We start from the raw sequence: 13,246 nt of genomic DNA on the forward strand, positions 1-13,246 counted from the left end.
GGGCAAAGAAGAATTCCCTGACCGGGAATTGAACCCGGGCCGCGGCGGTGAGAGCGCCGAATCCTAGCCACTAGACCACCAGGGAGAGGTGTGCCCCGTTTTTCCCAGGCTAGCGAGACGAAGTCAATGGCAAATACCCAAGATGGCGTTGATGCACTTTGGAGTGGGCAAATACGGCTTTCTTCCGTCAGAACCAAGGTCTCCAAAATGGGGTGAAGGAGGCACTTCTAGCTACAGCTGGTTAGCAGTGGGTTATCCTAGTCTCTTAACAGCTGGCCGAGTTGACCATGTGGGCCTAAAAGCGCGAAAAGCTTGACAAGGCTCAGCGCAACTGAGAAAACCAGGCCGATGGATGGCGGAGCATTTTTTGGCCCTTAACGAAGCAGAAGCCCAGACGATAGTGTCCAGCTGCTACCAGGGCAAAGAAGAATTCCCTGACCGGGAATCGAACCCAGGCCGCGGCGGTGAGAGCGCCGAATCCTAGCCACTAGACCACCAGGGAGAGGTGTGCCCCGTTCTTCCCAGGCAAGACGAGACGAAGTCAATGGCAAATACCCAAGATGGCGTTGATGCACTTTGGAGTGGGCAAATACGGCTTTCTTCCGTCAGAACCAAGGTCTCCAAAATGGGGTGAAGGAGGCACTTCTAGCTACAGCTGGTTAGCAGTGGGTTATCCTAGTCTCTTAACAGCTGGCCGAGTTGACCATGTGGGCCTAAAAGCGCGAAAAGCTTGACAAGGCTCAGCGCAACTGAGAAAACCAGGCCGATGGATGGCGGAGCATTTTTTGGCCCTTAACGAAGCAGAAGCCCAGACGATAGTGTCCAGCTGCTACCAGGGCAAAGAAGAATTCCCTGACCGGGAATCGAACCCGGGCCGCGGCGGTGAGAGCGCCGAATCCTAGCCACTAGACCACCAGGGAGAGGTGTGCCCCGTTCTTCCCAGGCTAGCGAGACGAAGTCAATGGCAAATACCCAAGATGGCGTTGATGCACTTTGGAGTGGGCAAATACGGCTTTCTTCCGTCAGAACCAAGGTCTCCAAAATGGGGTGAAGGAGGCACTTCTAGCTACAGCTGGTTAGCAGTGGGTTATCCTAGTCTCTTAACAGCTGGCCGAGTTGACCATGTGGGCCTAAAAGCGCGAAAAGCTTGACAAGGCTCAGCGCAACTGAGAAAACCAGGCCGATGGATGGCGGAGCATTTTTTGGCCCTTAATGAAGCAGAAGCCCAGACGATAGTGTCCAGCTGCTACCAGGGCAAAGAAGAATTCCCTGACCGGGAATCGAACCCGGGCCGCGGCGGTGAGAGCGCCGAATCCTAGCCACTAGACCACCAGGGAGAGGTGTGCCCTGTTCTTCCCAGGCTAGCGAGACGAAGTCAATGGCAAATACCCAAGATGGCGTTGATGCACTTTGGAGTGGGCAAATACGGCTTTCTTCCGTCAGAACCAAGGTCTCCAAAATGGGGTGAAGGAGGCACTTCTAGCTACAGCTGGTTAGCAGTGGGTTATCCTAGTCTCTTAACAGCTGGCCGAGTTGACCATGTGGGCCTAAAAGCGCGAAAAGCTTGACAAGGCTCAGCGCAACTGAGAAAACCAGGCCGATGGATGGCGGAGCATTTTTTGGCCCTTAACGAAGCAGAAGCCCAGACGATAGTGTCCAGCTGCTACCAGGGCAAAGAAGAATTCCCTGACCGGGAATCGAACCCGGGCCGCGGCGGTGAGAGCGCCGAATCCTAGCCACTAGACCACCAGGGAGAGGTGTGCCCCGTTCTTCCCAGGCTAGCGAGACGAAGTCAATGGCAAATACCCAAGATGGCGTTGATGCACTTTGGAGTGGGCAAATACGGCTTTCTTCCGTCAGAACCAAGGTCTCCAAAATGGGGTGAAGGAGGCACTTCTAGCTACAGCTGGTTAGCAGTGGGTTATCCTAGTCTCTTAACAGCTGGCCGAGTTGACCATGTGGGCCTAAAAGCACGAAAAGCTTGACAAGGCTCAGCGGAACTGAGAAAACCAGGCCGATGGATGGCGGAGCATTTTTTGGCCCTTAACGAAGCAGAAGCCCAGACGATAGTGTCCAGCTGCTACCAGGGCAAAGAAGAATTCCCAGACCGGGAATCGAACCCGGGCCGCGGCGGTGAGAGCGCCGAATCCTAGCCACTAGACCACCAGGGAGAGGTGTGCCCTGTTCTTCCCAGGCTAGCGAGACGAAGTCAATGGCAAATACCCAAGATGGCGTTGATGCACTTTGGAGTGGGCAAATACGGCTTTCTTCCGTCAGAACCAAGGTCTCCAAAATGGGGTGAAGGAGGCACTTCTAGCTACAGCTGGTTAGCAGTGGGTTATCCTAGTCTCTTAACAGCTGGCCGAGTTGGCCATGTGGGTGTAAAAGCGCGAAAAGCTTGACAAGGCTCAGCGGAACTGAGAAAAACAGGCCGATGGATGGCGGAGCATTTTTTGGCCCTTAACGAAGCAGAAGCCCAGACGATAGTGTCCAGCTGCTACCAGGGCAAAGAAGAATTCCCTGACCGGGAATCGAACCCGGGCCGCGGCGGTGAGAGCGCCGAATCCTAGCCACTAGACCACCAGGGAGAGGTGTGCCCCGTTCTTCCCAGGCTAGCGAGACGAAGTCAATGGCAAATACCCAAGATGGCGTTGATGCACTTTGGAGTGGGCAAATACGGCTTTCTTCCGTCAGAACCAAGGTCTCCAAAATGGGGTGAAGGAGGCACTTCTAGCTACAGCTGGTTAGCAGTGGGTTATCCTAGTCTCTTAACAGCTGGCCGAGTTGACCATGTGGGCCTAAAAGCGCGAAAAGCTTGACAAGGCTCAGCGCAACTGAGAAAACCAGGCCGATGGATGGCGGAGCATTTTTTGGCCCTTAACGAAGCAGAAGCCCAGACGATAGTGTCCAGCTGCTACCAGGGCAAAGAAGAATTCCCTGACCGGGAATCGAACCCGGGCCGCGGCGGTGAGAGCGCCGAATCCTAGCCACTAGACCACCAGGGAGAGGTGTGCCCCGTTTTTCCCAGGCTAGCTAGACGAAGTCAATGGCAAATACCCAAGATGGCGTTGATGCACTTTGGAGTGGGCAAATACGGCTTTCTTCCGTCAGAACCAAGGTCTCCAAAATGGGGTGAAGGAGGCACTTCTAGCTACAGCTGGTTAGCAGTGGGTTATCCTAGTCTCTTAACAGCTGGCCGAGTTGGCCATGTGGGCCTAAAAGCGCGAAAAGCTTGACAAGGCTCAGCGGAACTGAGAAAACCAGGCCGATGGATGGCGGAGCATTTTTTGGCCCTTAACGAAGCAGAAGCCCAGACGATAGTGTCCAGCTGCTACCAGGGCAAAGAAGAATTCCCTGACCAGGAATCGAACCCGGGCCGCGGCGGTGAGAGCGCCGAATCCTAGCCACTAGACCACCAGGGAGAGGTGTGCCATGTTCTTCCCAGGCTAGCGAGACGAAGTCAATGGCAAATACCCAAGATGGCGTTGATGCACTTTGGAGTGGGCAAATACGGCTTTCTTCCGTCAGAACCAAGGTCTCCAAAATGGGGTGAAGGAGGCACTTCTAGCTACAGCTGGTTAGCAGTGGGTTATCCTAGTCTCTTAACAGCTGGCCGAGTTGACCATGTGGGCCTAAAAGCGCGAAAAGCTTGACAAGGCTCAGCGCAACTGAGAAAACCAGGCTGATGGATGGCGGAGCATTTTTTGGCCCTTAACGAAGCAGAAGCCCAGACGATAGTGTCCAGCTGCTACCAGGGCAAAGAAGAATTCCCTGACCGGGAATCGAACCCGGGCCGCGGCGGTGAGAGCGCCGAATCCTAGCCACTAGACCACCAGGGAGAGGTGTACCCCGTTCTTCCCAGGCTAGCGAGACGAAGTCAATGGCAAATACCCAAGATGGCGTTGATGCACTTTGGAGTGGGCAAATACGGCTTTCTTCCGTCAGAACCAAGGTCTCCAAAATGGGGTGAAGGAGGCACTTCTAGCTACAGCTGGTTAGCAGTGGGTTATCCTAGTCTCTTAACAGCTGGCCGAGTTGACCATGTGGGCCTAAAAGCGCGAAAAGCTTGACAAGGCTCAGCGCAACTGAGAAAACCAGGCCGATGGATGGCGGAGCATTTTTTGGCCCTTAACGAAGCAGAAGCCCAGACGATAGTGTCCAGCTGCTACCAGGGCAAAGAAGAATTCCCTGACCGGGAATCGAACCCGGGCCGCGGCGGTGAGAGCGCCGAATCCTAGCCACTAGACCACCAGGGAGAGGTGTGCCCCGTTCTTCCCAGGCTAGCGAGACGAAGTCAATGGCAAATACCCAAGATGGCGTTGATGCACTTTGGAGTGGGCAAATACGGCTTTCTTCCGTCAGAACCAAGGTCTCCAAAATGGGGTGAAGGAGGCACTTCTAGCTACAGCTGGTTAGCAGTGGGTTATCCTAGTCTCTTAACAGCTGGCCGAGTTGGCCATGTGGGCCTAAAAGCGCAAAAAGCTTGACAAGGCTCAGCGGAACTGAGAAAACCAGGCCGATGGATGGCGGAGCATTTTTTGGCCCTTAACGAAGCAGAAGCCCAGACTATAGTGTCCAGCTGCTACCAGGGCAAAGAAGAATTCCCTGACCGGGAATCGAACCCGGGCCGCGGCGGTGAGAGCGCCGAATCCTAGCCACTAGACCACCAGGGAGAGGTGTGCCCTGTTCTTCCCAGGCTAGCGAGACGAAGTCAATGGCAAATACCCAAGATGGCGTTGATGCACTTTGGAGTGGGCAAATACGGCTTTCTTCCGTCAGAACCAAGGTCTCCAAAATGGGGTGAAGGAGGCACTTCTAGCTACAGCTGGTTAGCAGTGGGTTATCCTAGTCTCTTAACAGCTGGCCGAGTTGACCATGTGGGCCTAAAAGCGCGAAAAGCTTGACAAGGCTCAGCGCAACTGAGAAAACCAGGCCGATGGATGGCGGAGCATTTTTTGGCCCTTAACGAAGCAGAAGCCCAGACGATAGTGTCCAGCTGCTACCAGGGCAAAGAAGAATTCCCTGACCGGGAATCGAACCCGGGCCGCGGCGGTGAGAGCGCCGAATCCTAGCCACTAGACCACCAGGGAGAGGTGTGCCCCGTTCTTCCCAGGCTAGCGAGACGAAGTCAATGGCAAATACCCAAGATGGCGTTGATGCACTTTGGAGTGGGCAAATACGGCTTTCTTCCGTCAGAACCAAGGTCTCCAAAATGGGGTGAAGGAGGCACTTCTAGCTACAGCTGGTTAGCAGTGGGTTATCCTAGTCTCTTAACAGCTGGCCGAGTTGACCATGTGGGCCTAAAAGCGCGAAAAGCTTGACAAGGCTCAGCGCAACTGAGAAAACCAGGCCGATGGATGGCGGAGCATTTTTTGGCCCTTAACGAAGCAGAAGCCCAGACGATAGTGTCCAGCTGCTACCAGGGCAAAGAAGAATTCCCTGACCGGGAATCGAACCCGGGCCGCGGCGGTGAGAGCGCCGAATCCTAGCCACTAGACCACCAGGGAGAGGTGTGCCCTGTTTTTCCCAGGCTAGCGAGACGAAGTCAATGGCAAATACCCAAGATGGCGTTGATGCACTTTGGAGTGGGCAAATACGGCTTTCTTCCGTCAGAACCAAGGTCTCCAAAATGGGGTGAAGGAGGCACTTCTAGCTACAGCTGGTTTGCAGTGGGTTATCCTAGTCTCTTAACAGCTGGCCGAGTTGACCATGTGGGCCTAAAAGCGCGAAAAGCTTGACAAGGCTCAGCGCAACTGAGAAAACCAGGCTGATGGATGGCGGAGCATTTTTTGGCCCTTAACGAAGCAGAAGCCCAGACGATAGTGTCCAGCTGCTACCAGGGCAAAGAAGAATTCCCTGACCGGGAATCGAACCCGGGCCGCGGCGGTGAGAGCGCCGAATCCTAGCCACTAGACCACCAGGGAGAGGTGTGCCCCGTTCTTCCCAGGCTAGCGAGACGAAGTCAATGGCAAATACCCAAGATGGCGTTGATGCACTTTGGAGTGGGCAAATACGGCTTTCTTCCGTCAGAACCAAGGTCTCCAAAATGGGGTGAAGGAGGCACTTCTAGCTACAGCTGGTTAGCAGTGGGTTATCCTAGTCTCTTAACAGCTGGCCGAGTTGACCATGTGGGCCTAAAAGCGCGAAAAGCTTGACAAGGCTCAGCGCAACTGAGAAAACCAGGCCGATGGATGGCGGAGCATTTTTTGGCCCTTAACGAAGCAGAAGCCCAGACGATAGTGTCCAGCTGCTACCAGGGCAAAGAAGAATTCCCTGACCGGGAATCGAACCCGGGCCGCGGCGGTGAGAGCGCCGAATCCTAGCCACTAGACCACCAGGGAGAGGTGTGCCCTGTTCTTCCCAGGCTAGCGAGACGAAGTCAATGGCAAATACCCAAGATGGCGTTGATGCACTTTGGAGTGGGCAAATACGGCTTTCTTCCGTCAGAACCAAGGTCTCCAAAATGGGGTGAAGGAGGCACTTCTAGCTACAGCTGGTTAGCAGTGGGTTATCCTAGTCTCTTAACAGCTGGCCGAGTTGACCATGTGGGCCTAAAAGCGCGAAAAGCTTGACAAGGCTCAGCGCAACTGAGAAAACCAGGCCGATGGATGGCGGAGCATTTTTTGGCCCTTAACGAAGCAGAAGCCCAGACGATAGTGTCCAGCTGCTACCAGGGCAAAGAAGAATTCCCTGACCGGGAATCGAACCCGGGCCGCGGCGGTGAGAGCGCCGAATCCTAGCCACTAGACCACCAGGGAGAGGTGTGCCCCGTTCTTCCCAGGCTAGCGAGACGAAGTCAATGGCAAATACCCAAGATGGCGTTGATGCACTTTGGAGTGGGCAAATACGGCTTTCTTCCGTCAGAACCAAGGTCTCCAAAATGGGGTGAAGGAGGCACTTCTAGCTACAGCTGGTTAGCAGTGGGTTATCCTAGTCTCTTAACAGCTGGCCGAGTTGACCATGTGGGCCTAAAAGCGCGAAAAGCTTGACAAGGCTCAGCGCAACTGAGAAAACCAGGCCGATGGATGGCGGAGCATTTTTTGGCCCTTAACGAAGCAGAAGCCCAGACGATAGTGTCCAGCTGCTACCAGGGCAAAGAAGAATTCCCTGACCGGGAATCGAACCCGGGCCGCGGCGGTGAGAGCGCCGAATCCTAGCCACTAGACCACCAGGGAGAGGTGTGCCCTGTTCTTCCCAGGCTAGCGAGACGAAGTCAATGGCAAATACCCAAGATGGCGTTGATGCACTTTGGAGTGGGCAAATACGGCTTTCTTCCGTCAGAACCAAGGTCTCCAAAATGGGGTGAAGGAGGCACTTCTAGCTACAGCTGGTTAGCAGTGGGTTATCCTAGTCTCTTAACAGCTGGCCGAGTTGACCATGTGGGCCTAAAAGCGCGAAAAGCTTGACAAGGCTCAGCGCAACTGAGAAAACCAGGCCGATGGATGGCGGAGCATTTTTTGGCCCTTAACGAAGCAGAAGCCCAGACGATAGTGTCCAGCTGCTACCAGGGCAAAGAAGAATTCCCTGACCGGGAATCGAACCCGGGCCGCGGCGGTGAGAGCGCCGAATCCTAGCCACTAGACCACCAGGGAGAGGTGTGCCCTTTTCTTCCCAGGCTAGCGAGACGAAGTCAATGGCAAATACCCAAGATGGCGTTGATGCACTTTGGAGTGGGCAAATACGGCTTTCTTCCGTCAGAACCAAGGTCTCCAAAATGGGGTGAAGGAGGCACTTCTAGCTACAGCTGGTTAGCAGTGGGTTATCCTAGTCTCTTAACAGCTGGCCGAGTTGGCCATGTGGGTGTAAAAGCGCGAAAAGCTTGAAAAGGCTCAGTGGAACTGAGAAAACCAGGCCGATGGATGGCGGAGCATTTTTTGGTCCTTAACGAAGCAGAAGCCCAGACGATAGTGTCCAGCTGCTACCAGGGCAAAGAAGAATTCCCTGACCGGGAATCGAACCCGGGCCGCGGCGGTGAGAGCGCCGAATCCTAGCCACTAGACCACCAGGGAGAGGTGTGCCCCGTTCTTCCCAGGCTAGCGAGACGAAGTCAATGGCAAATACCCAAGATGGCGTTGATGCACTTTGGAGTGGGCAAATACGGCTTTCTTCCGTCAGAACCAAGGTCTCCAAAATGGGGTGAAGGAGGCACTTCTAGCTACAGCTGGTTAGCAGTGGGTTATCCTAGTCTCTTAACAGCTGGCCGAGTTGACCATGTGGGCCTAAAAGCGCGAAAAGCTTGACAAGGCTCAGCGCAACTGAGAAAACCAGGCCGATGGATGGCGGAGCATTTTTTGGCCCTTAACGAAGCAGAAGCCCAGACGATAGTGTCCAGCTGCTACCAGGGCAAAGAAGAATTCCCTGACCGGGAATCGAACCCGGGCCGCGGCGGTGAGAGCGCCGAATCCTAGCCACTAGACCACCAGGGAGAGGTGTGCCCCGTTTTTCCCAGGCTAGCGAGATGAAGTCAATGGCAAACACCCAAGATGGCGTTGATGCACTTTGGAGTGGGCAAATACGGCTTTCTTCCGTCAGAACCAAGGTCTCCAAAATGGGGTGAAGGAGGCACTTCTAGCTACAGCTGGTTAGCAGTGGGTTATCCTAGTCTCTTAACAGCTGGCCGAGTTGACCATGTGGGCCTAAAAGCACGAAAAGCTTGACAAGGCTCAGCGGAACTGAGAAAACCAGGCCGATGGATGGCGGAGCATTTTTTGGCCCTTAACGAAGCAGAAGCCCAGACGATAGTGTCCAGCTGCTACCAGGGCAAAGAAGAATTCCCAGACCGGGAATCGAACCCGGGCCGCGGCGGTGAGAGCGCCGAATCCTAGCCACTAGACCACCAGGGAGAGGTGTGCCCTGTTCTTCCCAGGCTAGCGAGACGAAGTCAATGGCAAATACCCAAGATGGCGTTGATGCACTTTGGAGTGGGCAAATACGGCTTTCTTCCGTCAGAACCAAGGTCTCCAAAATGGGGTGAAGGAGGCACTTCTAGCTACAGCTGGTTAGCAGTGGGTTATCCTAGTCTCTTAACAGCTGGCCGAGTTGGCCATGTGGGTGTAAAAGCGCGAAAAGCTTGACAAGGCTCAGCGGAACTGAGAAAAACAGGCCGATGGATGGCGGAGCATTTTTTGGCCCTTAACGAAGCAGAAGCCCAGACGATAGTGTCCAGCTGCTACCAGGGCAAAGAAGAATTCCCTGACCGGGAATCGAACCCGGGCCGCGGCGGTGAGAGCGCCGAATCCTAGCCACTAGACCACCAGGGAGAGGTGTGCCCCGTTCTTCCCAGGCTAGCGAGACGAAGTCAATGGCAAATACCCAAGATGGCGTTGATGCACTTTGGAGTGGGCAAATACGGCTTTCTTCCGTCAGAACCAAGGTCTCCAAAATGGGGTGAAGGAGGCACTTCTAGCTACAGCTGGTTAGCAGTGGGTTATCCTAGTCTCTTAACAGCTGGCCGAGTTGACCATGTGGGCCTAAAAGCGCGAAAAGCTTGACAAGGCTCAGCGCAACTGAGAAAACCAGGCCGATGGATGGCGGAGCATTTTTTGGCCCTTAACGAAGCAGAAGCCCAGACGATAGTGTCCAGCTGCTACCAGGGCAAAGAAGAATTCCCTGACCGGGAATCGAACCCGGGCCGCGGCGGTGAGAGCGCCGAATCCTAGCCACTAGACCACCAGGGAGAGGTGTGCCCCGTTTTTCCCAGGCTAGCTAGACGAAGTCAATGGCAAATACCCAAGATGGCGTTGATGCACTTTGGAGTGGGCAAATACGGCTTTCTTCCGTCAGAACCAAGGTCTCCAAAATGGGGTGAAGGAGGCACTTCTAGCTACAGCTGGTTAGCAGTGGGTTATCCTAGTCTCTTAACAGCTGGCCGAGTTGGCCATGTGGGCCTAAAAGCGCGAAAAGCTTGACAAGGCTCAGCGGAACTGAGAAAACCAGGCCGATGGATGGCGGAGCATTTTTTGGCCCTTAACGAAGCAGAAGCCCAGACGATAGTGTCCAGCTGCTACCAGGGCAAAGAAGAATTCCCTGACCGGGAATCGAACCCGGGCCGCGGCGGTGAGAGCGCCGAATCCTAGCCACTAGACCACCAGGGAGAGGTGTGCCATGTTCTTCCCAGGCTAGCGAGACGAAGTCAATGGCAAATACCCAAGATGGCGTTGATGCACTTTGGAGTGGGCAAATACGGCTTTCTTCCGTCAGAACCAAGGTCTCCAAAATGGGGTGAAGGAGGCACTTCTAGCTACAGCTGGTTAGCAGTGGGTTATCCTAGTCTCTTAACAGCTGGCCGAGTTGACCATGTGGGCCTAAAAGCGCGAAAAGCTTGACAAGGCTCAGCGCAACTGAGAAAACCAGGCTGATGGATGGCGGAGCATTTTTTGGCCCTTAACGAAGCAGAAGCCCAGACGATAGTGTCCAGCTGCTACCAGGGCAAAGAAGAATTCCCTGACCGGGAATCGAACCCGGGCCGCGGCGGTGAGAGCGCCGAATCCTAGCCACTAGACCACCAGGGAGAGGTGTACCCCGTTCTTCCCAGGCTAGCGAGACGAAGTCAATGGCAAATACCCAAGATGGCGTTGATGCACTTTGGAGTGGGCAAATACGGCTTTCTTCCGTCAGAACCAAGGTCTCCAAAATGGGGTGAAGGAGGCACTTCTAGCTACAGCTGGTTAGCAGTGGGTTATCCTAGTCTCTTAACAGCTGGCCGAGTTGACCATGTGGGCCTAAAAGCGCGAAAAGCTTGACAAGGCTCAGCGCAACTGAGAAAACCAGGCCGATGGATGGCGGAGCATTTTTTGGCCCTTAACGAAGCAGAAGCCCAGACGATAGTGTCCAGCTGCTACCAGGGCAAAGAAGAATTCCCTGACCGGGAATCGAACCCGGGCCGCGGCGGTGAGAGCGCCGAATCCTAGCCACTAGACCACCAGGGAGAGGTGTGCCCCGTTCTTCCCAGGCTAGCGAGACGAAGTCAATGGCAAATACCCAAGATGGCGTTGATGCACTTTGGAGTGGGCAAATACGGCTTTCTTCCGTCAGAACCAAGGTCTCCAAAATGGGGTGAAGGAGGCACTTCTAGCTACAGCTGGTTAGCAGTGGGTTATCCTAGTCTCTTAACAGCTGGCCGAGTTGGCCATGTGGGCCTAAAAGCGCAAAAAGCTTGACAAGGCTCAGCGGAACTGAGAAAACCAGGCCGATGGATGGCGGAGCATTTTTTGGCCCTTAACGAAGCAGAAGCCCAGACTATAGTGTCCAGCTGCTACCAGGGCAAAGAAGAATTCCCTGACCGGGAATCGAACCCGGGCCGCGGCGGTGAGAGCGCCGAATCCTAGCCACTAGACCACCAGGGAGAGGTGTGCCCTGTTCTTCCCAGGCTAGCGAGACGAAGTCAATGGCAAATACCCAAGATGGCGTTGATGCACTTTGGAGTGGGCAAATACGGCTTTCTTCCGTCAGAACCAAGGTCTCCAAAATGGGGTGAAGGAGGCACTTCTAGCTACAGCTGGTTAGCAGTGGGTTATCCTAGTCTCTTAACAGCTGGCCGAGTTGACCATGTGGGCCTAAAAGCGCGAAAAGCTTGACAAGGCTCAGCGCAACTGAGAAAACCAGGCCGATGGATGGCGGAGCATTTTTTGGCCCTTAACGAAGCAGAAGCCCAGACGATAGTGTCCAGCTGCTACCAGGGCAAAGAAGAACTCCCTGACCGGGAATCGAACCCGGGCCGCGGCGGTGAGAGCGCCGAATCCTAGCCACTAGACCACCAGGGAGAGGTGTGCCCCGTTCTTCCCAGGCTAGCGAGACGAAGTCAATGGCAAATACCCAAGATGGCGTTGATGCACTTTGGAGTGGGCAAATACGGCTTTCTTCCGTCAGAACCAAGGTCTCCAAAATGGGGTGAAGGAGGCACTTCTAGCTACAGCTGGTTAGCAGTGGGTTATCCTAGTCTCTTAACAGCTGGCCGAGTTGACCATGTGGGCCTAAAAGCGCGAAAAGCTTGACAAGGCTCAGCGCAACTGAGAAAACCAGGCCGATGGATGGCGGAGCATTTTTTGGCCCTTAACGAAGCAGAAGCCCAGACGATAGTGTCCAGCTGCTACCAGGGCAAAGAAGAATTCCCTGACCGGGAATCGAACCCGGGCCGCGGCGGTGAGAGCGCCGAATCCTAGCCACTAGACCACCAGGGAGAGGTGTGCCCTGTTTTTCCCAGGCTAGCGAGACGAAGTCAATGGCAAATACCCAAGATGGCGTTGATGCACTTTGGAGTGGGCAAATACGGCTTTCTTCCGTCAGAACCAAGGTCTCCAAAATGGGGTGAAGGAGGCACTTCTAGCTACAGCTGGTTTGCAGTGGGTTATCCTAGTCTCTTAACAGCTGGCCGAGTTGACCATGTGGGCCTAAAAGCGCGAAAAGCTTGACAAGGCTCAGCGCAACTGAGAAAACCAGGCTGATGGATGGCGGAGCATTTTTTGGCCCTTAACGAAGCAGAAGCCCAGACGATAGTGTCCAGCTGCTACCAGGGCAAAGAAGAATTCCCTGACCGGGAATCGAACCCGGGCCGCGGCGGTGAGAGCGCCGAATCCTAGCCACTAGACCACCAGGGAGAGGTGTGCCCCGTTCTTCCCAGGCTAGCGAGACGAAGTCAATGGCAAATACCCAAGATGGCGTTGATGCACTTTGGAGTGGGCAAATACGGCTTTCTTCCGTCAGAACCAAGGTCTCCAAAATGGGGTGAAGGAGGCACTTCTAGCTACAGCTGGTTAGCAGTGGGTTATCCTAGTCTCTTAACAGCTGGCCGAGTTGACCATGTGGGCCTAAAAGCGCGAAAAGCTTGACAAGGCTCAGCGCAACTGAGAAAACCAGGCCGATGGATGGCGGAGCATTTTTTGGCCCTTAACGAAGCAGAAGCCCAGACGATAGTGTCCAGCTGCTACCAGGGCAAAGAAGAATTCCCTGACCGGGAATCGAACCCGGGCCGCGGCGGTGAGAGCGCCGAATCCTAGCCACTAGACCACCAGGGAGAGGTGTGCCCTGTTCTTCCCAGGCTAGCGAGACGAAGTCAATGGCAAATACCCAAGATGGCGTTGATGCACTTTGGAGTGGGCAAATACGGCTTTCTTCCGTCAGAACCAAGGTCTCCAAAATGGGGTGAAGGAGGCACTTCTAGCTACAGCTGGTTAGCAGTGGGTTATCCTAGTCTCTTAACAGCTGGCCGAGTTGACCATGTGGGCCTAAAAGCGCGAAAAGCTTGACA

Source organism: Lithobates pipiens, unplaced genomic scaffold (assembly GCF_037356315.1).
Source record: "Lithobates pipiens isolate NorthernLeopardFrog02 unplaced genomic scaffold, aLitPip1_a1.2 Scaffold_1, whole genome shotgun sequence".
NCBI lineage: Eukaryota > Metazoa > Chordata > Amphibia > Anura > Ranidae > Lithobates > Lithobates pipiens.